Here is a 23,873-nt window from a genome sequence, read left to right as displayed (position 1 = left end):
TAGTGTCTGAGGGGTCAAGGAAAGGAGTGTGGGGGTCACTGGGTAAGGGAGTTGAAGGGGCCGAGGCCATGGTCAGAGAGCAGGCTGTGTGTCTGACCTTGGAGATGGCTGGTCAAAAACAAGATCCAAAAAGAAGTCAAGGAATGGAGAGCCAAGGGTCTGGGTAGGGATGAGGGTGGGAGATCTGTCATGAGGACTGAAATTCACCCAGGATGATGGTATGCTGTTTCCACAAAGTATGTCCCTACTGGTGTGTAGGTGCTTACCATGTGCAAGGTTCAATACATGAATGAATGGGTCCCTCTGGTTCCTGCAGCAGACACGGATGCATACCTAGCAGGCATTTCTCCTTGCTAAGGATGCCCTACTTTCACTCAGTTATTGACTCCCCTGTCCTGCTTCCCAGTTTAGGGGGTTCAGGGGAAGCAGACCCAACCTCTAGCTATAGGGCTGGACCTGACAGCTCTGAGATAAGAAACCTAAGCCAATCAGAGTATGGCATTTCCTGGCCCTAGAAACTGGTTCAGGAACGGATGTGTGACCCAACCAAGGCCGATGAGGTACGAGGGGATGCTTGTTGAGTGCTTCTGGGTACATGGGCCAGAACTGCTGCAACCAGCTTGTCACCAGCCTGAGAAGGAAACCAAGTCATGGAGGACACAGACTCCAAAGTGACAACGTGGGCAGCCAGCGCCTTGGTGGAGGCAGGCCTGGTCCCTGCCACCTTCGGGCCCTCTACTGCCCTTGTGTAATTTGTGCTTATGCTTCTCCTAAGGACACTGACACACAATGTGTCTCCCCACTCCCTTGGCTCTGTTCTCCTAATTCGCTTTCTAGAACACAGCTGTTATCTTCCTGAAACATAAGCCTGGTAACACTTCCCTCTTTAGTACCTTTGATGGCTTCCTGCTATTGGAGATATAAAAGTGAATTAAACACAGACCAGGGTCTCTGGAGGTTGGTTGTTCATATGAACAAATATGGACAGCAACAGAGCAATGGAAAGAGGTAGGCCTGTGCTCGGGAGGGTGTGCCAGCCAGGGAGGCACTCAGGGCAGACAGCAGGAGTCTTACAGGACAGGGAAGGTCCGCTCTCCCGCTCCTGCAGAGCTCCGTGCACTCCCGCTACGCAGTCCACTTCCCTGAGGGGTTCAGAGCAGGCCAGGCTCTCTCAGGCCTCTGCGCCCTTCCTCATGCTCCACCTGCTTCCAGGGGAGCCCTTCCTGCCTGTCCCTCCTCTGTCCAAGTGGCCCTGATCTTTTGTTTTCCCCTTCGCTGGGATGCTGGAGGCATTTCCCCCAGAGAGTCCGAGGGTGGCTTCACCAGGTCTCCTGGGCACTCGGTGTCCTTATCACTGTCACAGCAGGTGTCCAGTGTCATCCCTTCAAAAGAATTTCTCCTTTCTCTTCAGGAAATAAATTCAGCCTCACATCTGCCTCCTGCTCAGTAAATGACAAGCTGTGGCTCAGACACTCAGTGTTCAGGTGTTGCCATCTTGTCAGCACCCTGAAGAGGCACGAGCTCCTTCCCTCAGCAATGCTCACTAGATGCTTCCTACCTCTCAGGCACGGCAAGGAACCAGGCAGCAGCAGCACTCTGGCCCTAATCACCACCTGCAGGGACCCACCCACAGAGCAGCTCACCTTGGGAAGTCAGCCTGCAAGAATGGCAGCCACTCAGACTTCACAAGGTCTTTCTCTCTCCAGAGGCAGCGTCACGTCAAGCAGGAGAGCTCACCACTACCCAATCCTTTCCCCCGGAATAGGCTTCTCTGGGTGGACAGTTTCCAACGGCACAATGGTCCTGGTATTGAGTGAAGAGGGAAGGAAGGGAAGGACCCAAGAGGCAGTAACAAGGCTGCTCTGTCAGCTTCCACCAGCAGAGGGCGGAAGCCTTCAAATGGGTTCAGTTAGAGGCAAGGCTTTCATCCCGACAAGGAAAGGTCAGTCTCCTCCTAGGGCAGAAAATGGAAGAGCCTTCTCCTTCCAGGGGCTCAGGCTGAGGTCACACAGGAGGGCAGGCTCCAGGCAGCCAGAGCATGAGACTACCACTGGGACCCCTTTGGACCTAGGCCTCCTGCTCTAGGGTGGGGCTCCCGGGAAACTGGTCCCAGAGAATCGTGTGGGTGGGCTCTAGGAGCCTGGATGAGTTGAAGGGACTAGGACCCTTGGGAGAGGAGAATCTTCCCCAGAATCTGTGGAAATATGGGATGCAGGCCCCGCTGGGGTTGTTGGGCCTTTGAGAGGCCCTCCTTTAGCCCCTCTGACCTCTCTGGGTGGGATGACAATGGAGACAGCAAGGCCATCCTCCCAGCAGGTGGTAACAGGTGGGTAACAAGAATGAGTGACTAAGGACTATGTACAGCTTCCTCAGGCTGCTCAGATTATTGCTGCTTGGGGATGGCACTTCAGGGAGAACTTAGGGGCAGAAAGAATGTCCTAGGTAAGCAGGAGAAGGGGTGTCTACTGAGTCTTTTAATGTAGCTACTAAAAGACATGTGACCTTACTTTGGATCCCAGCCTGGTGAGGACAGTGGGCCAGGCTACATTGATAAGAATAACCAGAAGAGTGACGGGACAAGACAGGAAAGTGTGGCTAGGCAAGCATGCCAGGGGTCCCTCCGGGCTACTGAGCAGGTAGATCTTCAGCTGGCCCAGGCACACGGGCAGCTTTGTCAAACAGCCACACTTGGAGAACGTCATCGAAGGGCCACTAGGCACTCATCAGTTAGGGAAGATACCACATTAGAGGTTTTGAGGCTTTGGAAAACTCCTGGCCTGACCTTGGAAGGGCAAAAAATGAGTTTAAAAGTTTAGGAATTCCCCGTTTTGTTCACAATACCTCCAAGATGACCTCTCACGGGCAACCAGGTCTCTCTCTGCCCATCTCCTGGAAGGTACTTACAGTCCCAGCAGGACACAGCCATTCAGCTTCCTCTGCAGGCTACTCCATGAATGAGCAGGGGAACCTAGGATGCTAGCTCAGAGCTCCCCTCACAGGGGTGTAATGAGGGAGGTCACTGGTAAGAGTACAGTGTGAGTTATTTGGCCAGGACTGCTCCAGTTCAAACCAACATGGGTTCTCCAGGAGGCCTGTGAATTTGCTTCAATCTGCTAGTTATTAGGACTAAGGTTCAAACATAGGTCAAGGCTGGCCTGGGAAGCCTCCAGCCTCTCCATGGTTGACTCTTCCCCTCATAGTCCACTGGGTTTTGCAGAGTGTCCAACTCTTCCTTAAGCTGAAAGTGGTAAATCCTAGCACAGTTCAAACATTTCAGCTATGCCATTTATGGCAAACTTTAAAAGATCAAAGTTACTTCTACCTGCAGCCTTGGTTTTTAATAGAAAAATCTGATTAGAAGAAAATCTCCACATTCTGAGATGATCTTGAGTTTTTCTTCTTTAGTGTTCACTGTTTGGTTTGGATTTCCTAAGTATCAATTCGTTTTTCCATCTCCTTTTTGCTTTCTTTTATAAGACAAAGATGCGGTGGACTTTGCTTTAACTTGGTTAACAACGATTCTATGGCAATGTATTAAATTTCTTTCTCCTAAGTCCACTGAAGTCTTTTTGGACTTGGAGAGAGCTTTTTAAGAAAGAACTTGCTCATTCAGCAGGATTTTCCTCCCCACCCCAAGCTCTGGTTCTGACCTGGAAAAAATAAGAGTGAGAAAGAGCAAGAGAATCCTGCAGTCCTGACGCTCAACTTCACAAACCACAAAAAAGAACCTTGCTCCAGTAACGTAATCATGGAGATTTCTGGCACCTTGGTCTTTCAAGAAAAATACATCCTTCTGCTGGCACAGGGACCCATCAAACTAAACCCTGTTCAGCATGGAGTTCCCGATTCATTAGTGTTGGAAAGTCTATAGTGAGGCTGGCTGCTCCCATTGGATGACGCCTCCCTGCAGCGCCGTCTGCAAACCCCACAGCTGTGTTTTCACTTAAAGCCACTTCTCCTGACTGCGCTGCACCTTATTCCAGAGGCTTGTTCTGTTCTCATTAAGGTTAAAAATGACAGGACAAGGATTCTTCAATGCTGAGGTTTTACTTTCTGAGAAGAAAAAAAGTCTGTCTCTGGAGCTATGGTCAACCCACAGGGAGGGCTGCTCTGTAGGAAGGAGCCAGTCCCAAGAGAAAAGGGCCTGGTGGTAGCATTCATGCCCCCAGGTCAAGCTACCTCCTCTTCTGAAGGTGACTCCATTGCTCACCAGCTCGTCTATGGCAGGAGAGTTCTGCTCACCACTGTCCCACACGACCTGTATTACTGGGTGAGCCCAGCAGGGAAGAGCTCATCCCTGATCCCAGGGTCTCTTTTAGCAGAACAGGAGCACCTTTACTTCAGCAGCTTCCCAATCAGGACTTGCCCAGTTACTGGGCCATGTTCTTGCCTCTCACATGCCTGAGCAATATGCAACAGTGAATACACAGCATGATAAGCAAGTCTGCGTGTGTCACATGCAGCCAGCTGGAGAGAGAGTGTAGTCAATCTCCTCACCCTAATCAAAGTTGGAGCATTTTTGAGGATTTTAATGGCCAAAGAAGGTGACTGTGTTGGAACATCACCATATCAAACCATTTTTGCTCAGAGCTCAGGGGCTTCAGGCCAACTACTGTTGAAGTAATGGAGTTACCCAAAGCTGCTTCCACACGAAAGTGTCAGTGCTGACTGCAGGAACTGCCTATCACCCCTTCCAATGCACAGAGATGGTTGTACATCTGAGAAGGATGCTATCTAGATTTCCTTGCATATAGAATATACTAATTCTGTTACCCATCTATCTGCTTTCTAAAGCTTGTGGTCCTGCCCTCAGCAGTGGTCCTACCCAAGCTGCGGGCCTTGTGGAAGCCTCCCACTTTACAGTGACTGCTACACAGCCTCGATCAAACACTCAGCAAAGAGAAGGGAACAGAAGTAGCCCAAGTGACAGGCTCTCCACTCACTCAGAGATGTTCTACACTTTATCTTGGCAACAGATTAGGCTAGAAAGTTATGTGTGTAGATCATATGAGCTTGGCTCTCTAGCACCTGCCTTCCTCAAGGGTGGGTTAATATATCCCTTCACCAGATTTTGTCTTAAGAAATAGCCTTATAAAATCTCTTTCCGGGCCAGGTGCGGTGGCTTATGCTTATAATCCCAGCATTTTGGGAGGCCAAGGCAGGTGGATCACCTGAGGTCAGGACTTCAAGACCAGCCTGGCCAACATGGTGAAACCTCATCTCTACTAAAAATACAAAAATTAGCCAGGCGTGGTGGTGGGTGCTTGTAATCTCAGCTACTTCGGAGGCTGAGGCAGGAGAATCGCTTGAACCCAGGAGGCAGAGGTTGCAGTGAGCCAAGATCACACCACTGCGATCTTAGGCATGAGAGAGGCAAGAACACGGCCCAGTAACTAGACAAGGCCTGGGAAATAGTCTCAAAAAAAAAAAAAAAAAAAAAACTCTCTTTCCTCATTTGCCCAAAACGCAAACGCTTTCCACTGTTGTAACACTGAATATTTCCAATATCAAGCCTCATATGAGAAGCTGCTTTTAGGTGCTAGGAAAAATAATTCTCAATGTTCAATGGAGTTTGTTATGAGAGATAACCTTATAAACTCTCCCTCCCCCACCCCACCAAGCAGGATGACTGCATCTGTGATACCGAAATCAGAAAACATGAAGCCCAGTCACAGGAGCTGTGCCCACCCCTAGAGATGTCACATTCTTTCTGACGCTCCTCTCCTTCATTCTGATTTTCTGTCTTTCTATTATTTAAATGCAGCTCACTGTTCATTTCCTTTATTGTAAGCCCTCTCAAAATCTTTTTGGAAACAGATGAGGGTATATATAAACAAAGCAAAGTTCTTCAAAATATAAGCCAAACATACATAAAAATAGGAGATCCAGGCAAGTTTGAACACAAACTGATGAAACAATGACCATAATGGTAGGCATTCAGTGCATGGAAAAAAAGAAAACGGGACATTCCCATACAATACTCAGAGCCAGTGATCAAGCTGGCTGTATTCTTGAAAAAACAGTAGAGAACAGAATGATCTTCCAGGGAATTGGCCTCAGTTTCCAGGGACTTGAGGAGTTGGGGAGTTATATAACCCCAAGCGGGAAGCCAGCAGCTCTGACCTTGTCTCTGTTCTCTCCCAGATTCTGGGGTTGGTGGTAGGGTTCTGATGGTCCTAGACTTTCTACCTGTGAAATAGAGCTGAGTTCCTCTATGGTTGTCCTCATGGTGTGTTTTACAGGTCAATGTGAGATACCTTCTAGGTTTGCTGGAAGAAAGCACTCATGATAAACCCCTGCTATATCGGTTAGAAGAGAAGCTCTATGATTTCAGAAGAACCAGTGCTCACATCTTCAGATGTTTTAATGAGAACCAAGTGGCAATGAAGAGTTCTCCTGCATAAGGCTGTCTTACGTAGCTAAGAGCTCCCATCAAAGTTTATGACTTGCTTCTACGCTAATTCTGCTTCCTTCCTGCCAGACAAGGCCAAATATCTGGATAACATATTCCAGAACTACACTGCCATCTCAGGTCCCTTCTGGACCTGGGGCAGCCAATCTAACTCCTTCCCCAACTGCCTGCTTCTCTGCTCCTACACCCTGGCTTCTACCTGCAACAAGGGGGCTTAGCAGCACCTCCTGGTAGAAGAATTACTTTTCACTACCATCCAGCCACAAAATGGTCATTGATCTGACATCCCTAAGGTTGCTCAGAACAAACTGGAAGGGACACCTATAGGACTCATACCTGGGGTTACCTGAAGTTCCTATTCTAAGATAATTAGTTGTGTCTTAGATAGTCTGTTTCTTTACAGAATGACATATCAATCTAAGAGATGCTGTTCTAACTGTGGTAACGCCAAGGAAAACATGGGTATTGTGAAGTTTAAAGACGGTACAGACAAAAGTTTACAGTTAACATGAAATACAAAGACCAAATGGAGGGTATCTGGAAAGGCCAGGATCCATTAAGAAGGAAAATGGGGCTAGGTGAGGTGGCTCAATGTTTGTAATTCCAGCACTTTGGGAGTCTGAGATGGAAGGATTGCCAGAGGCTATGAGTTTGAGAGAAGCCTGGGCAATATAGCGAGACCTCTGTCTCTACAAAACATTTAAAAATTAGCACAGGCGTGCACCTGTGGTCCCAGGTACTCAGGAGGCTGAGGTGGGAGGGTCACTTAAGCCCAGAAATTTGAGGCTGCAGTGAGCTATGATCATGCCATTGCACTCTAGCCTGGCAAGAGTGAGGCCCTGTCTCTATGTAATAAAATGAAAAAAAAAAAAAAAAAAAAGAAGGAAAATGAACAAACTTTCTATTTGTAATGTTAAGAACGAAAAATTAGCTTTGGTAATAAAAAACTCCTTGGATAATCTCACACAGTTGAAAATCATTTAAGAAACTAGACATAATGTTAAATGTTAAAAAAATAAGTTTCACAATAATCTTAGGGGAATGTTTTCATTAAGCAGAAACTTGTTTTCCCTCTAGTAGCCAGGTAATCTCTCTAGGGGCTCTAGGGCTAGAACTCAGGGGACAGACAGAGGATCTCAAAGTCTAACTTTTGAGTCTAGTTTAGATCTTCTAGTCTACCTTTCTGCCTGTTAGACAGAGTTTATGCTCTTGCGTCCACCTTTCTGCCAGGGAAACAGGACTTTGGCAAGAGGAAGAACTTCTGCTTGTGAACACTTCTACCTATGAAAACAATCAATGACAGGCCAGGCACGGTGGCTCATGCCTGTAATCCCAGCACTTTGGGAGGCCAGGGCAGGTGGATCACTTGCAGCCAGGAGTTTGACACCAGCCTGACCAACATAGTGAAACCCTGTCTCTACTAAAAATACAAAAAGCGAGGCGTGGTGGCACACGCCTGTAATCCCAGCTACTCAGGAGGCTGAGGCAGGAAATCTCTTGAACCTGGAAGGCAGAGGTTGCAGTGAGCCAAGACTGTGCCACTGCACTCCAGCCTAGGCAAGAGTGAGACTCTGTCTCAAAAATCAAACCCCAACAACAGGGGCTGCTTAGTAGAGAAGTAAAGGGTACAGCCTCTTTAGGCTGCTGGGTTTTGAATCCAGGCTTTACTTCCTGTTAGTATGTAACCTCTTTTACCTTAGTTGCCTCCTTTGTAAAAAAGAGATAATAACAGTGCCTACCTATAGCAAATACTTAATGATGTTCTTGATGTATTATATAGTAAGACCAGAGGTTATTCCTGATAATGAGTTGAGATCAGAATTCAAAACATGACATGCTGGAACAAGCTGATTGGGACTCAGTATTTCCAAATGTGATCACTCTAAAACCTGAGTAATTTCTACAACAATAAGGTCCAATTTCTTTACCTGAGCAATATCTGGGAAACACTCTCTCTGTGTAGGACTCCTGGGGCCGCAGCAGGAAGATTCAACGCTTCAAAGCCTTGCTGTCTGCCTCAGCAGCCCCACGACCACTACACTGCTCTCCTGCGGCCGTGCTGACACAGGGTCTTCTACTACAAGGCAGCCCTGATTTTATGCCCCAGTGACGCTAGCTCCAGGGCTGCTTCAGACAGCACCAGCATCAGGGAGGCCCTGTGCCTCTAGATGAAACTCACTACTCAAAACAAAAGCTTCCAAGGCCCTGCTGGGTCAACAGATGTGCCTCCACAAGGAAGCTGCCCAGAACCTCAGCACCAGTAACAACTTGTCCATTAATCTCTGCTTGGGGAAGGAAGAGGCCACCCCAGCCTGTCGGAGCATGGTAGAGGGCTGGCTTCTGACAGTCTGGATACATGAAAATTGCTTCTATCGTGGCCTGATTCTTCTCAGTTATTCTCAAGTTGAAACATGTCTCTAGCTGTGTACTTGTTTAACAATCATATTGTCCCAACTAGATTTTAAGTCCCTATAGAGAAACCCCAGTGTAAGTTTACTCTTTGTGATCCCCACAAAGGCTTTAAGTTAAGGCAATGCAGGGCCTCGTGATAAGCAGTAGGAATCACAGGTTCCACATGCAACCAGACGCTGTGCCAGGAACAAGTGTCCAGGTACTACTGCTTCTATCTTGAAGGTGAGGAAACTGAAGCTCAGGGAGGTTAAGTAACTGACCTGCCCAAGGTCTGGCAATATATAAATCAACACCCGGCCAACCTGGAAATGGAACTCAAACCCATGTGGCTCTAAAATCTTGGCATTTCCTACTGGGCCACACTTGCTGCTTCTTCTCCCACAAACAGGGACACTGTGTTGGAGGCTGGAAGTTGCAACAATTTACCTTTCCCCTTCTCTAGATTCTAACAGAGAACTGAATGCAAGTGGCATTCAGAATGTTAGCCTCCTTAAGGCTCACTGGCAATTAAGGTGGGAGCTGAAGAATCAGGTGGGAGCTGAGCAGACTGACCCACCAGTTGCAGGTGGAGAGGCTGGACTGGAAGAACGGGATGCCTGGGTGGGCTCCCTCCAGGCAATGTCAAGCTTGGAGCCTGCAGGTGCTAGGTGAGCCCACTCAGGGAGAGCAGGTGAGAGACAGGTTGGGTTCACCTTTTCAATTCAATGAACCTGCCCCCAGTTGGGGCCCAGTCACACAGCTAAGTAATAATAAGACCAGAACTAGAGCTTCTTTCAGGGTCTGTAAAAGGTTAAAAGACGAAATGTCAGTCAACTAGTCAAAATACTGCAGAACAGAAATAAAGAAAAAAAAAACCAAAAACAACAACAAAAATTAAGATCAATATAAGAACTATTATTATGCTATTAAAAAATGGGTTGGGGACTCATATAGCCACTTTTTATTATTTAGTCCGGGGCCCCTATTCAGGACTTCATCTGCAAAATGAAAGAATCAAAAGGCTCCTATCTAAGGCTCCTTCTGGCTCTCCTTTCACAGTTCTGTGGGCGAGCACCTGCTGAGCATTCTCTCTGTGGTGCGCAGCTCTGTGCCAGGTCCCATGGGAGGTTCAGGATAAAGGCCGGCAGAGATGACTGAGCTGCACTGCCTCTAACACTGAGGGAGCTCAGAGAATGATCTGGTACAGTGGCCTGCATGGCATAGATGAGACCTGAGGTGAGTCTGGCAGGACAGCAAGGATCTGAACAATGCACTCTGGAGAGATTCCGGAGGTGATGGGGAAAAAACAAAACCTTTAGCTCTCCCTGGGCAAAGACCACATGAGTCATGTCCATCAATGTCTCCCTAGTGCCTTCCAGAATTTTCAACAAAACAGGTGCTCAATAATTGTTGAAGGAATAAATGATCAAAAGCAGAAAAAATAAGAATGAATATTCAATGTTCCATGAATACACAAGAGATTGGTTTGACTACAAAGTAGGGGGTACAATTGGGAAAAGATAAAATAACAACATTGATCGTGGTATCAAAGATACTAAGCACATCAACACATTCTGCTGGATTCTCTTAACAGCCTCATAGGGTGGATGTAGTTACCATGCCTACTTTGCAGCTCGGAAGTGCCTGGAGGCTCACAGAAGTTGAGAAGTGTACTCTGGGTCACACACCTGCAGGCCTGATACTTGAGTCCGGGGGCCCTGACTCTCAGTTTAGTGCTTTCCCATAAGACGAGAGCGCCTCAGCTCACATATGACAGGCGATAAAACCTGAACCCTCTTCTAGTTTGTGCCCCGCTCCTAGGCCACCTGTGACTGTGTGATGTGACTTGCTTTCTGATGGCAACCAGCCCCTGAACTGAGATCTGGCTATTTCCTGGGGGCAATGCTAGTGCTGCACACAGAGGAATTAAAAAAAAACCCACTTTTTATTCTGAGATAATTATAGATTCAGGAAATTGCAAAGACAGTACAGAAAGGTTCCACGTGCCGATCTCCAATTTCCACCCAAGGTTCCATCTTACATAATTATAGTACAATATCAAACCCAGGAAACTGACACTGGCACAATATGTGTGTCCAGTTTTATGCCATTTTGGTGACACACGTACATTTGTGTAACTGCTACGGCAATCTACATACAGACTGTTCCCTCCCTACATAGGTCTCCCTTGGGCCACCCTCTGGTCCCCACCATTCCTAGCTTCTGGCAACTACCTATCTGTTCTCCTTCTCTATAAATCTGTCATTTTGAGGATGTTACCCACATGGAATCACACAGTATTTTAAACAGCTCTTCAAACCATCCTAAGGTCAGGACTTGATCCATTTTTTAGATTTTTAGAAGAATATAAAACAACAACATCAACATCCATCAAGAGAAATGAAAAATTAAGCAGAATAAGTCCTGGCCCAGTTGTTCACAATGCCTGTAATTCCAACACTTTGGAAGGCAGAGGCAGAAAAACTGCCTGAGGCCAGGAGTTGGAGACCAGCCTGGGCAACATGGTAAGACTTCATCTCTACCAAACTCAAAAAAATTAGCTGAGCATGGTGACACATGCCTATAATCCCAGTTACTCAGGAGGCTGAGATGGGAGGATCACTTGAGCCTAGGAGGACTGCAGTGAGCCATGTTCATGCTATAGCACTCCAGCCTGGGCAACAGAGCGAGACCCTGTCTCAAATAAAAAGGGAAATGATTCTATCCTAGTTCTGCCATCTCTAGCTATGTGAGTTTTGACAAGTATTGAAGCTCAAATCTCAGTTTCCTCATCTCTAAAAAAGGGTAAAAGGCTTGAGGATTAAATGATCGAATGTGTGAAAGCACTTGGCAAACTGCAGGCTCTCAATAAATTCTAGCTGTTTGTTATTATTAAAGAAAAGCCAAAGAAGCCTCTGTGCTTCTTTATAGAAAATAAGGCTCTCAATGGTCACAGATGATTAAGGAAATGACCATGCCAGCCCTTAAATGACCCCAGGTTATTCTTCCTCTTTCTTTCCAAGACTCCAGGATGGAAACAACCTGGGGATTCTTCAAAGGCGCTTCCAACAGGCGTCTTCATGTGCGCAGCCTCATGAGAACAGGCAGCCATCGCCATGCCAGATTCACCAGGGGGCCCTGAATTCAGAAAGTGGGGAAAATGGCCAAGTGCTCTCTGCTTAGCACAGGATGCCTCCAGAACAGCCGGGTTTGTGCAGAGGCCCCCAGCAGCACACTGAGCACAGAGAAGGGGCCAGTGCCAAAGAGAGGCAGGGGTCAGATGTGTGATTGAATTAGGTGCTGCATGGATACTCCTGAAAGCACAGCCTCACTCAAAGGCTGGATGTGAGAAGGGGACAATGGCCTGAACTGCCCACGAGGTCATCTTTACTATGACTAGCTATGGAAATCTGAAAACGTCTCCCCCAAAATCACATATGCGAAGACTCCATTATATAGTGGAAAGAGCACTCGACTTTGAGCCTTTGAGTAGCTGGGAACCACGCACAAATGGCTGGCTATATCTAAGCAATATGCCCAAGGCCCATTGAAAATGGGACAAAACCAGGCATTCAGAATCCTTCATGATTTATTGAAAGTGGCATTGTCTGTGCCTCTGCATGGCACCAGCAGGGGTGGGATGGAGGGCACTCCTCCTGATGGTGGGGTCACCCCATGGGTCTCCTGTTCCCTTGGACTTTTCAACTCCTCTGGCCCACATTCACTCACTCAACTTTTCTCCTTTGAAGTTATAGAATACGCCCTCATCTATCACTGACATGTTGGGTTTCAAAAGGACTGGGAGTGAATTCACTTTTTTTTTTTTAAATAAATGAGAAGGGCTCAGCTGGAAAGACAGAGAGTAGGAGGTGAGGAGGGAGGGTGCGAGCAAGGAGGAAGGATGGCTGGTTTCGTCCTGCTCCACAGAAGCCTCTGGGCTCACCGTCAGGGGATGTAGGTTTTCATGGGTGCCACGCGCTGCTCCTAAGGGCCTGTGTGGCTCACCATGGTCTCGCCAACTAGATTTCATATTGCTTTTAGTCATTCCTGCTGTACTTTGGGAGGTATGAGCAATCCTGATGCTTCCCATGTCTCCTTAACTCAGAGGCAGCAGCCTGTGACAAGGTAGGAGAGGAGGAACAGACTTCCAGTACAGCCACCTGGCAAGTGTCTTTAACCTGGCAGCTCATGCACCTCAAGCTTGGAGGGTCTCCATCCGATGCCTGCTCTTCCTCCCCTGGGTGGTGCTGATGATGGTCCTGGATGGCACATCTTCCTGGCTGTCAGAAACCTGGGTGTATCCAGGTGTCCCCCCTCCCTTTTGTGGTTCTGATTCCACTTCTCTCATCTGTTCCTTCTTGTCAGCTATGTGGCCTCACCTGCACACAGCCACAGCCATCTAACTGGCTTCCTTGATGTATACACCTTGACCCCTTCCAACTCATTCTCTACAGAGCTGCCAAGGAGATCTTTCTAAAAAAGAGGTCCCATCCCACAACCCCTGTATGTAAAATGTTTCAACAGCACCAAGTTGAATTCGAGAAAACACTCATATTGCTTTTTTTTTTTTTGAGACGGAGTCTCGCTCTGTCACCCAGGCTGGGGTGCAGTGGCGTGATCTTGGCTCACTGCAAGCTCCACCTCCCAGGTTCACGCCATTCTCCTGCCTCAGCCTCCCAAGTAGCTGGGACCACAGATGCCCACCACCATGCCCAGCTAATTTTTTGTATTTTTAGTAGAGATGGGGTTTCACCGTGTTAGCCAGGATGGTCTCGATCTCCTGACCTTGTGATTCGCCCACCTCGGCCTCCCAAAGTGCTGGGATTACAGGCATGAGCCATTGCACATGGCCTAAAACACTCATATTTCAAGGCAGAGCAAACAAGTTCCTCCAGATCATCCCTGGTTACATCCCCAAGAGTTCCCACTACCACTGCGACCCTTCCTCTGACACAGCTACCCAATGGCCCGTACAACCCAGAACAAACCAACCCACGGCAATGCTCTGCCTGGGACATTCTTGGAGAAGCCATTTCCAGGCTGCTCTCAACTGCCTTGCCTTACTGGAACTGGAATCTTCTGCCAGCTTCTACAACCTAGCATGGATCACACAGTGGACCATGCATTTCTTGAAGACAGAGCTGTGTTTTATCTGTCTTGCTGTGAGTGACACAGTGCTGATTATCAATGTTGTTTTCTGAGCACTTTGGCTGCAGTGTATGGAGGGCCTCTACTTAGCTTGGCTGAGGTTGGTCATCTCACAGATTTCTATCAAACATTAGCTGCACATCCTTCCCAGGCAGGCAATCCTTGGCCTCTCACCCACACCAGGCTTTCTTCCCACCACATTACACTCCAGCTGTTCTGAGGAAAACTCCTTTCCAATGGCAGTCATAACTAGCAAGCTGCCTTGTTGACTATAATTTTTTAAAGCCTCTCAGTTATGAGATTAAAGCATGATTGGGTGAGTCACTGACATGGGTATTCGCATGTAATCGGCAAAGTCCTGTATTTGGCACCATTCATCGTTTCGACTTTGTGCAACAGTTAGAAGGATTTATCTAGAAAGTTTGGAGGTTCTTCTCTAATCATCCCATACCCTCTTTTCAAATGATACAATCTTCAGTTTGATGCCAAATCTTAAGCCAGAGAAGCCTGGTATCTGTTTAAAAGTCACCCCTGTGGCAACTTCTAAGGCACACACCTCCTTTTCAGATGGCTCACAGAGAGCACCATGCCTGGCAAGGCTCCTAGGACCAACTCTATCCCAAATCTTCTCAGGTGCAACTGTTTTCCAAAAGAAACTTCTAGGCCTGGGAAATATATTTTTAAAAAGTGAGAAACTAAAATGTAAATCCTAAAAACCTTCAGAAGAAAACAGATGAAAATCTTTCTGACCTTGGATTAGTCAAAGGTTTCTTAGATACGACACCAAAAGCACAATCCATAAGATAAATTGATAAATTGGACTTCATAACAATGAAAAACTTCCGCTTTTCAAAAGAGAGGAGAAGACAAGCCAGAGAGAATGGAGAGAGAAGAAATGAAATGACAAGCCAAAGACTGGGAGAAAGTATTTGCAAATCACAAACCTGGTTGAGGATTTGTATCTAAAATATTTAAAAACAAACAAAACAAAACAAAACAAAAAAACCTCTCCAGGACGGGCGTGGTGGTTCATGCCTGTAATCCCAGCACTTTGGGAGGCCAAGGAGGACAGATCACGAGGTCAGGAGTTTGAGACAAGCCTGGCCAACATAGTGAAACCCCCTCTCTACTAAAAATATAAAAATATTAGCCGGGTGTGGTGGTGGGTGCCTGTAATCCCAGCTACTCGGGAGGCTGAGGCAGGAGAATCGCTTGAACCCAGGAGGTGGAGGATGCAGTGAGCTGAGATTGCACCATTGAACTCCAGTCTGGGCGAGAGTGCAAGACTCTGTCTCAAAAAACAAACAAAAAAAACCAAAACCAATTCTCCAAACTCAGTAATAAGCCAAACAACCCAGTTAAAACTGGGCAAAAGATATGAACAGACACTTCACCAAAGAAGATATGCAGACAGCAAGTATACATATGAAAAGATGCTCAACAGAATTTGTCATTAGGGAAATTCAAATTAAAACCACAATGAAATATCACTATGCACCTATTAGCATACCCGAAAAACAAAACAAATAAAAAACTAACAATACCAAGTGCTGGCAAGCACATAAGAAATAGAATTCTTGGCCGGGCATGGAGGCTCACGCCTGTAATCCCAGCACTTTTGGAGGCCGAGGCGGGTAGATCACCTGATGTCAGGAGTTTGAGACCAGCCTGACCAACATGGTGAAACCCTGTCTTTATTAAATACAAAAAATAAGTTGGGCATGGTGGCACATGCCTATAATCCCAGCTCCTTGGGAGGCTGAGGCAGGAGAATCACTTGAAACCAGGAGGCGGAAGTTGCAGTGAGCCAAGATTGCACCATTGCACTCCAGCCTGGGCAACAACAAGAGTGAAACTCCGTCTCAAAAAAAAAGAAATATGCTGGTGAGAATGCAAAGTGGTACAGTCACTTTGGAAAACTGGCAGTTCTTTATGAAGTTAAATATACACTTACCATATGACCCAGAAATCTTACTGCAAACGTCTACCCAAGTGAAATGGGAAAAAATGGTCATACAAAAGCCTGTAGGCAAATATAGCATTATTCATATTGCAAAAAACTGGAAACAAGCCAAATATTCTTCAACTGGTAAGTGGATAAAGTGTTGTATATCTATACAACAGAATACTACTCTGTAACAAAAGGGAATAACCACCGATACACACAACAACATGGACGACCCTCAAAGGCACTTTCATGCTACGTGAAAGAGGCCAGACTTAAAATGCTATCAACGGAATGATTCCATTTGTATGACATTCTGGAAAGCCAAAACTAGAAAGAGACAAAACAGGTTGTTGGTTGCCAGCGGCTGAGGCTAGGGAAGAAGAACTGACTACAGAGGGGCACATGGGAATTTTCTGGGGTGATGGAACTGTTCTATATCTTGATTGTGGTGGCGATTACACGACTATATGTGTAGCTTGCAGAACTGTACACTAAAAAGGGTGGATTTTACTGTATGTAAGTATACCTTAGTAGGGAAAAAAAGTGATTTTAGCTAAATGTGGCTGGTAGGTCTAGTGCTTAAGGTATTATAAGATTCTAGTGATAGCATATAAAATGGTAAAATGTGCCCTTTCACAGAAATGGCAAAAACAGGATTGAAGAGTTGATTGAGCCCACAAGCAGGAAAACAAATGCAAGTCAAAACAATAATAAAATACAATTTCCAATCTATCATACTAACAAAGATTAAACAAAACCCACAAACTCTCAATTTGGTGAGAAGCAGTAACAATGCACTATTGTTTCCTGCTGAGGAAAACCTAAATTAGTCTCAACTTTCTGTAAAATTCAGTCATGTGCAGAATTAACAAAGTTTTGGCCAACGATGGGCCCCATATCTGCCAGTGGTCCCATAAGATAAGAATATCATATTTTTATTGTATTTTTCTATGTTTAGGTATACAAATACACAGCATTGTGCTCCAACTGCCTGTAGTATTCAGCACAGGCACATGCTGTACAGGTCTGTAGACTAGGAGCAACTGTGTAAACCACAAAGCCTAGATGGGTCATAGGCTATCCCATCTAGGTTAGTCTAAGTACACTCTATGATGCTGCACAATGACAAAATCACTTAACGACATATTTCTCTGAACGTGTCCCTGTCATTAAGCAATGTGTGACTGTAATCTCAAAGTCAAAAGCTCTAAAAATGTACATGCCTTAGGATATATAGAAAAATGTTATTACTCAGTGACAGGTGACCAATGGCTACTTTTGGTCAATTTCTAAATTTTTATAAAATAAATATGTATTACTTTTATAATAAAATAATAAAAGTAAGAAACAGAAAAGTAGCACAGAAAAAAAAAGGTTAATTTCCTTCAACCTAGTAATTTTAAGAATGTACTCCTAAGGAAATAATCCAAAGTGATTTCTGAATTTTATGCATAAGATTATTAATTGCAGTGTTATTTATAACAGCAAAAACTGGAAACATTCTAGCTGCAACGTTAGCGGGTGTGATGCACACTGTGGTCTAGTTATCAATACAGGATGAAATATTTCCCAGCTCACATTTGTGTGATTTGCGGTGTGATGTACAAAACTGCATCCCCTTGACTTCCTTGCTCCCAAATCTTACCCTCATTAAGGAACTCAGTACCACCATGCCTAGGCTGATCCCTCACCATGGAGCTCCCTTCAGGGACCTAGCCAAACCAGACTGTTCTGCTTCCCTGCAGGGGTCAGTGAGGCTCACCCTGCCTTGCATTTACATTTCAAATCCTCCCCCGCTCCCCCAAATCGACTGGAAGGTACATAAAGGAGGCGAAGTCTCCACGCCAAGGCTGCTGATGGCCACCACCATTGACTGTAGTCCTTCTATGTTCACCTCTGTGTTAAAGTAGTTCTTCTGTGAAGATAGAAATGGGCCCTTTCTCAGCATCTGGCCACACAGCTAATCCCTGTTGGGTGCTTGCTACGTGTCAGGCACTGTTCCAAGTGTTTTACGGGTACAACTCATCTAACCTAATATTCCCGTAACGCAGGTACCGTTATGCTCTCCATTTCACTGAAAATAAAACTGAGGCACGGAAGAGTTATAGCCATACAGCTAAGTGAGGGAGTCAGGATCAGAACCTAAGCAGTCTGACCCAGGGTCCATGCTCTTGATCACTACATTCTCTTGTTGCACAGGAGATGCTTAAATAAACAGTCATTGACTGGAAGCTGGAAGCAACAGGAGAGCTGAGAGTTGGGGCCTGGGGCAGTCTGGAGAGGAAACATGTACCAAAAAGGAACAAGTCTGAGCAAGGCCTCTGGGCAAACAGGACAGAACTCCCCAGGGACCAACAAGGTAGTCTTGGCAACCAGGGGTCAGGAATCCCAGCCAGGAAACTAGGCAGCCAGGAGGGTCCAGGAAAGACAGGAGCTCTGCTCCCCTCGAGGTGAGCTCAGCTGTGCTCTGGCACAGCCACCAGTGAGGTGGGTAAGTCTGAGAGCCTGGTTGGCAGGTAGCAGGCAGAAGAATGAAAGGGGAGAGCTCCCTGTTATTTACAGGTTGAAACTGATAGTAGCAAATTAGTTTCAAACTGCCAAACTGCCAGCATTCTCAGAGCTCAATCACAGCTCTCTGTTCAAATGTGCTTCGAACCAGTAGACTCTGTTATTCATGAGCACATCTTACTTAGGAAGCTACCAGCCTCATGCTGACAAGCAGGTAAGAAACCTGTTGGGATCCCCTCCCTGGGTGTTGCCCTCATCTCCTTCCACTCTGGCAGATTTCTTTTACCCCAGGAGGTCACAATTCAAGGAGCAATTAAATAATTTCTATAATTTGTTTTCAACATTTCTAGTATAAGAGCAAGTTGCTAGGAGAAAACTTTTAAACAGAGTTCCCACATTTCTAATCGACTTTGAAAGTGGCCCCTTCAAACCACAGCTGGTGTTACACGAAAGCAGTCACGTGCACGCCCGGCGCAGGTGCAGCCCGCTGTCCGGCTCTTCCTGTGCACCCCTGTCCCATCTGCCTCTACGTCCTCCAGGAGACAGTAAGCTACTCTGAGGGCTGTGACCATGTTCTAACCTTGTCTATATCCCCGATACCTAGCAGAGTACCTTGTACCTGGTAGATACTAAAAAAAGTGGGCAATTAAAAAGGTAAATCAAAAGGAGTAAAGTTATAAAATAATTTAAAGCTCTTAAATTGTCTTTAGTTTAAAAATGTCTGCCATGTCACTTAACAAGGGAATCAAGAAGTATTATAAAGCAAAACAAACCATGCTACAATATTACCATTCTTTCAAAAATGTGGGAGTTTCTTGAGGAAGAGCAGTTTCACTACATTTTCACCTTGTAGACAATACAATGGGCACAGTGTCCCTGGGCACCCATGGACCTCAGAGGTGACATCCAGATCACTGTGAACAGCTCTGAGCTAGCCTAGTGATGCCCCACTAAAGGCCTGCATACCTCTTCTGTGCCCAGCACCATGCTAGATTTATAAATCTGAAAGAAGCAACAGTAATACACCTGCCTTCTCAACAGTTACAGTCAAGAATGCAGGCAGGGAGGAAAATAAAAAGGAGTAAAGAAAGAAAACTGCAAAACAAAATGAATGAGAGCTGATGGTGTTCTGCACCAGGCACCTAGGGGACAGATGGGGAATGGGGCCAGAGATATTGGAGGAAGAGGAAGTCTATTTGGAGCAGGCTTCTGGAGGCAGTGAGGTGTGTAGGGTTGCAGGGAGCAAATGGAGGCCCAGACTCTACAGAGGCAAGGCAGGAGGGAGGAGGAAGGATAGGGTTTAGTGGGAAGTGGGGACACCAGGGTACCTGACAGAGGCCCCCAAAGGCAGGGGCACTTAGATCTGATGTAGAAGTCCAGTCATTCTCACTGGCTGGTTTGAGATCAAACAAAATGAGAAAAAGATGAGACAATTAAATAGGTTTCCACCAAGCCCAACCAAGTCAACGTAAAAGACTGCTCTATATTGTGAAATTATGTCGTCTTTGTTTTGATGCTAAAATGTTTTCATTTATAAAATAATGAAGATAGATGGTAACTGGCTTTTTAAAGAAAATGTCCTTGCTTGGTAAAATAAAAAGGCAACAATCTTATTATATCTTGTCTTCAAAATATTTTTTGAAATCTTACTGATCCATGATATTTACTTAATAAGACTGCAGGCTCTTGAGTGGCAAGGTGAAAGCAGCATCTGGGGAAACTCAGTCTGGCAGCAGAGTTTAGGACAGACAGCAAACAGAACAAAAGGATTCCAGCTTTAGCAGCAGAGCCCCAGTTCACTGAACAATGAAAACTGAAATAAACTGGGCCTGTCCCAAGAAGCAGTCATGGTTGAAATCTAAGGGTCAGCTGCAAGGGTTCCCCTTCCCTAATGCAGGTTTTACTAACGTCAAAGAATTCCACGTCTCTGATGTAGCTGTTTGGCTCACATTTGAGTGACGTGGAGTGTGACATGGAGGCAGGGCAAGGACGTGCAGTGTGTCCCGTGAACAGAAAGAAGAGAGTCCAAATGCTGCCTAATTATGAGTATAATGACCCAAAAGCTAGGGTCCCAGAGGAGCCAAATTCTGTTCCATTTGTCAAGGCCCCTAACTTGAAAGGTTCACATCTCTGAGAGGAACAAGGGGTGCTGGCTGGGGCTCTGCTCACCCCTGGAAGTTTCTTATCTATCACCTGGTCAGTGCAGGAACTCTGGGTCTCACCTCATGTCCCCTGGAGACGCCAGGCACTTAGGTCTGAGTCATCTGGGCACACTTTCAACTTCAACTAGGATATAAGTTATCTTCCTTTCTTAGCCCAGCAGCAGCTAACACAGAACCTCTGTCTTATGGGAATTATCTCCATTAAAAGCAAAAATAGGCTCTGATCAGAATTTCGCAGGAGGAGCATTAGACTGCACAGCCACCTTGATACACAAATCACTTTCATCCCCATCATGAGGAGAGGGAGTAGCAGCTATGGTACCTGACCCTAGAGAAACTTCTGGAAGTTCAGTGCCTCCCTACCTTTCCATGCCAGCAGGCCAGCATCTCCCTTCCCAGGGTGGCACATTGGGGTCTCTTTCTCTTCCCCTGGAGTGCCCCTTCCACCATGCTCCCCTGAAGGGGACACAGTTGGTCTGAGAAGTGAGCACCGAAGTGCTGAGGATGCCTCAGAAGCACTGCCAGGCCCTGGGGGTGCCAAAGCTTCCTGGTTCCTCACACCTGTTCAGGCAACTCCACCTTGAGAAAGTCCTCATTATACCTTGTTCTAAACCCTGGATGCCCCGGCAAAAAATCAAATACCCGGCCCTTTCATTCACAAGGAAGGAGAACCGCCCTGGCTCATAATATGTATCTAATCCTCTTATATAAACATGCCTCTCTTCTAGAGCTACAAGCCACTCTCCTGAACACAGCTACCATCATCTTTTAAAAAGATCAGTATGTATAGTGACGTTTGAAGACCTTGAAATGCCTGGTTAAAAATGAGCACTGGGCAGGGGCTGGCGATACAAAAGTGGACAAGATGTTGTCTTTACTCTTAAGAAACTCACAATCTTAGAAAAGGAGACAGGGAAGCAAATGGAAAATGGCAAGATGATATGACAGTGTGGCAAAGACAGGTAACAGGTATAAAGAAGTATCACGGGAACCCTAGGAAGGAGGGGTGGATGGGCTGGCCCTGCCTAGGAAAAAACAAATGCGAACTTCTCTGCAGCAGGATTTGGAGTTTCAATCTTCAGCTTCAAAAGGTGAACCGAGAAGGTCACAGGGTGAAGGTGGAGGAGTAGGGTGGGGGTAGGACTTTCCTTATCTATAAGAAATGAGCCTGAATATAGGCAAGCAGAAAGAACCAGAAGGCAAGTGAAATGCTTCTAGAAGTGGGGTGGGAGTCAATTTTGCTTTCAGAGTTCTGAGCATCTGCACTGGTTGTTCTGACCAAGAACAGAAGCATTAGCCACTGGTCCTCACCAGTAGACCCTGCACTGGAAGGGCACCTAGCAGTGAAGGTCACACAAGGGCCATCCCCAGTCCCAGTCTGATAGAGGGCATGGTTCTCTCTGTCTCTGGCTACTTTCTCCTGTCACCAATCACTCCAGTTTCTTTTTACATTAACTACTTCTGGGCTGTTCTGTTAGACTGCCTTCAAACCCAAATCATCAGTAAAAGATGGAATAATCTCAGTCTGATAGGTGTGACTATTTCTCAGTGGGTTCAGAACTCAGAGGAGAGAGAAGTGAGGGGATAAATCCCTTACCTCTCACAGCATGGGTACTCCATACCTTTCAGCTCCTTTTCCCTTTCATCACAGTGTGGCTCATGGCTTCACCCTCCAAACTGGCCTTCTTTCCCTAATTCCATCCCACGGAATAACCATCAGGTTTGCAATTCTGTCAGCCCTGTTTCAAGAGACTGTGCCCTTGCTTTTATCTTATTGGTGTTTTTTAAGGTACATACAGTTCTTCACAAATTGCTGAAGCAGCTTGAGGGTAGAAAGTTGTCTTCTGCTGCCTAAGGCTCCTTCACAGAACTGCGAGCAGTATTTGTAACACACAGGAAGCATCCCTCCTGTGCTGGTCGGATATCACCTCTGAATCTGTTTTTTTTAACAACTTCCAGAATAATGCAACCTGTATTCCTTCTAATTTTTGAAAATTATGAGTAAATGACCAGGTGACTTGCCTACAGGGAGAGGGAGCACATGAAGAGGTCAGGGTTATAATAACGAGCCACTCAACAGAATTAATCTGACACTTAAAGACACATATTAGTTTTTATGCATTCGTGAACAAGCCAGAAATAGTGGCCAGCACACGTAAGTGGTTGTAATTAGTGTTGCTTATATATAATTAGGTCAAGTTTTCAAGTTTGTCTATTGTTCATGCCTTGGGATACATAACCATGGATTGTTTTCCTTGATTCCATAAAGTGTATTAACTAAATCAATCTCTGTCTCTTCCTCTTTCTCAAAGGGGAGATTCCAATACCCGCGACGGCTGAAATTCACGCTCCCAGGTTCTCCCTGAAGCTGAGGGATGCAGCTTGTTCCACCCTTCGCTGCTTCCTCCTCCCACTCTCTTCCACGGAGGCTGTCCTAGATAGCCTGGGTGCTGAACAGCTAAGAGAACACACATTCTTGGCTGTGGATTTACTTTATAAATGAGATAAATAAATTTAAATGAAAAATTTGCTAATATTATTATTATAAAACTGGTAACTGGGAAAACGTACGAAGCTAATATTCTTCAAGCCTCGCTGATTCTAGAACTATCTCCACGGTTGAAGTAATAAGCCGTCAATGTTTAAATGGAAGCCTTGAACTTCTGGCAGAAGCCTTCCTGTAATGTTTGTTACTGCTCTCAAGAGAAGTGTAGCAATTCTTAGGGGAGCATAGATTATATAGAGCGATTCTGTTTTCAATTGGATTTCCTTATAATTATTCACGTCAGATCAACTCAAACAATGCCCGAGAGGTAATACACACAGGAGGTAAGAGAAAAGACTAGTGAAGTTACAAATGTTCTCTGAGGATCTGAGAATGCAACAACAGTTCTCAGCACCATTTCAAACACAATGGGTTTCTTTAAGGATTCCAATGAGAGGAAAGGACCTTCGTTTGGGGCAGGGGTCATTCCCCAGTCTCAACATTATCAAGAGTTTAGCAAGATACTTCCAACCACCTCTTTCGGTTGTTTTAAATTTTAGGACCCTTGTAAGTACTTTTTAAAATAAGTAACACAATGAGAAGTGTCTGTGACACACTGAGCTCTTCGTAGAGAACAGCTCATGAAAATAAACAAAATATGAAAGATGAAGGAATAATCTAAGACCACAACCACTGGGATATCTCAGAGACCTAGACACCTGAGAGAGACAGACAGAGAGAGAGAGAGACAGAGAGTGCGAGAGCGAGAGAGAGCGCTCCATGCAGGCAGAAAACTCCTGACAGATGTTTCCATCTAAG

The 23,873-nt window shown here is 45.9% G+C and overlaps 1 protein-coding gene across 1 annotated transcript in view; it reads right to left on the bottom strand.

Annotated features, from left to right (window-relative positions):
* Positions 1-23,873, bottom strand: part of DIS3L2 (DIS3 like 3'-5' exoribonuclease 2) — a 378,448-nt gene that overhangs the window by 41,701 nt on the left and 312,874 nt on the right. The window lies entirely within an intron of this gene.

The sequence above is a fragment of the Theropithecus gelada genome, chromosome 12 (assembly GCF_003255815.1).
Source record: "Theropithecus gelada isolate Dixy chromosome 12, Tgel_1.0, whole genome shotgun sequence".
Taxonomy (NCBI): domain Eukaryota; kingdom Metazoa; phylum Chordata; class Mammalia; order Primates; family Cercopithecidae; genus Theropithecus; species Theropithecus gelada.
This window is presented reverse-complemented; position numbering and strand designations above follow the sequence as displayed.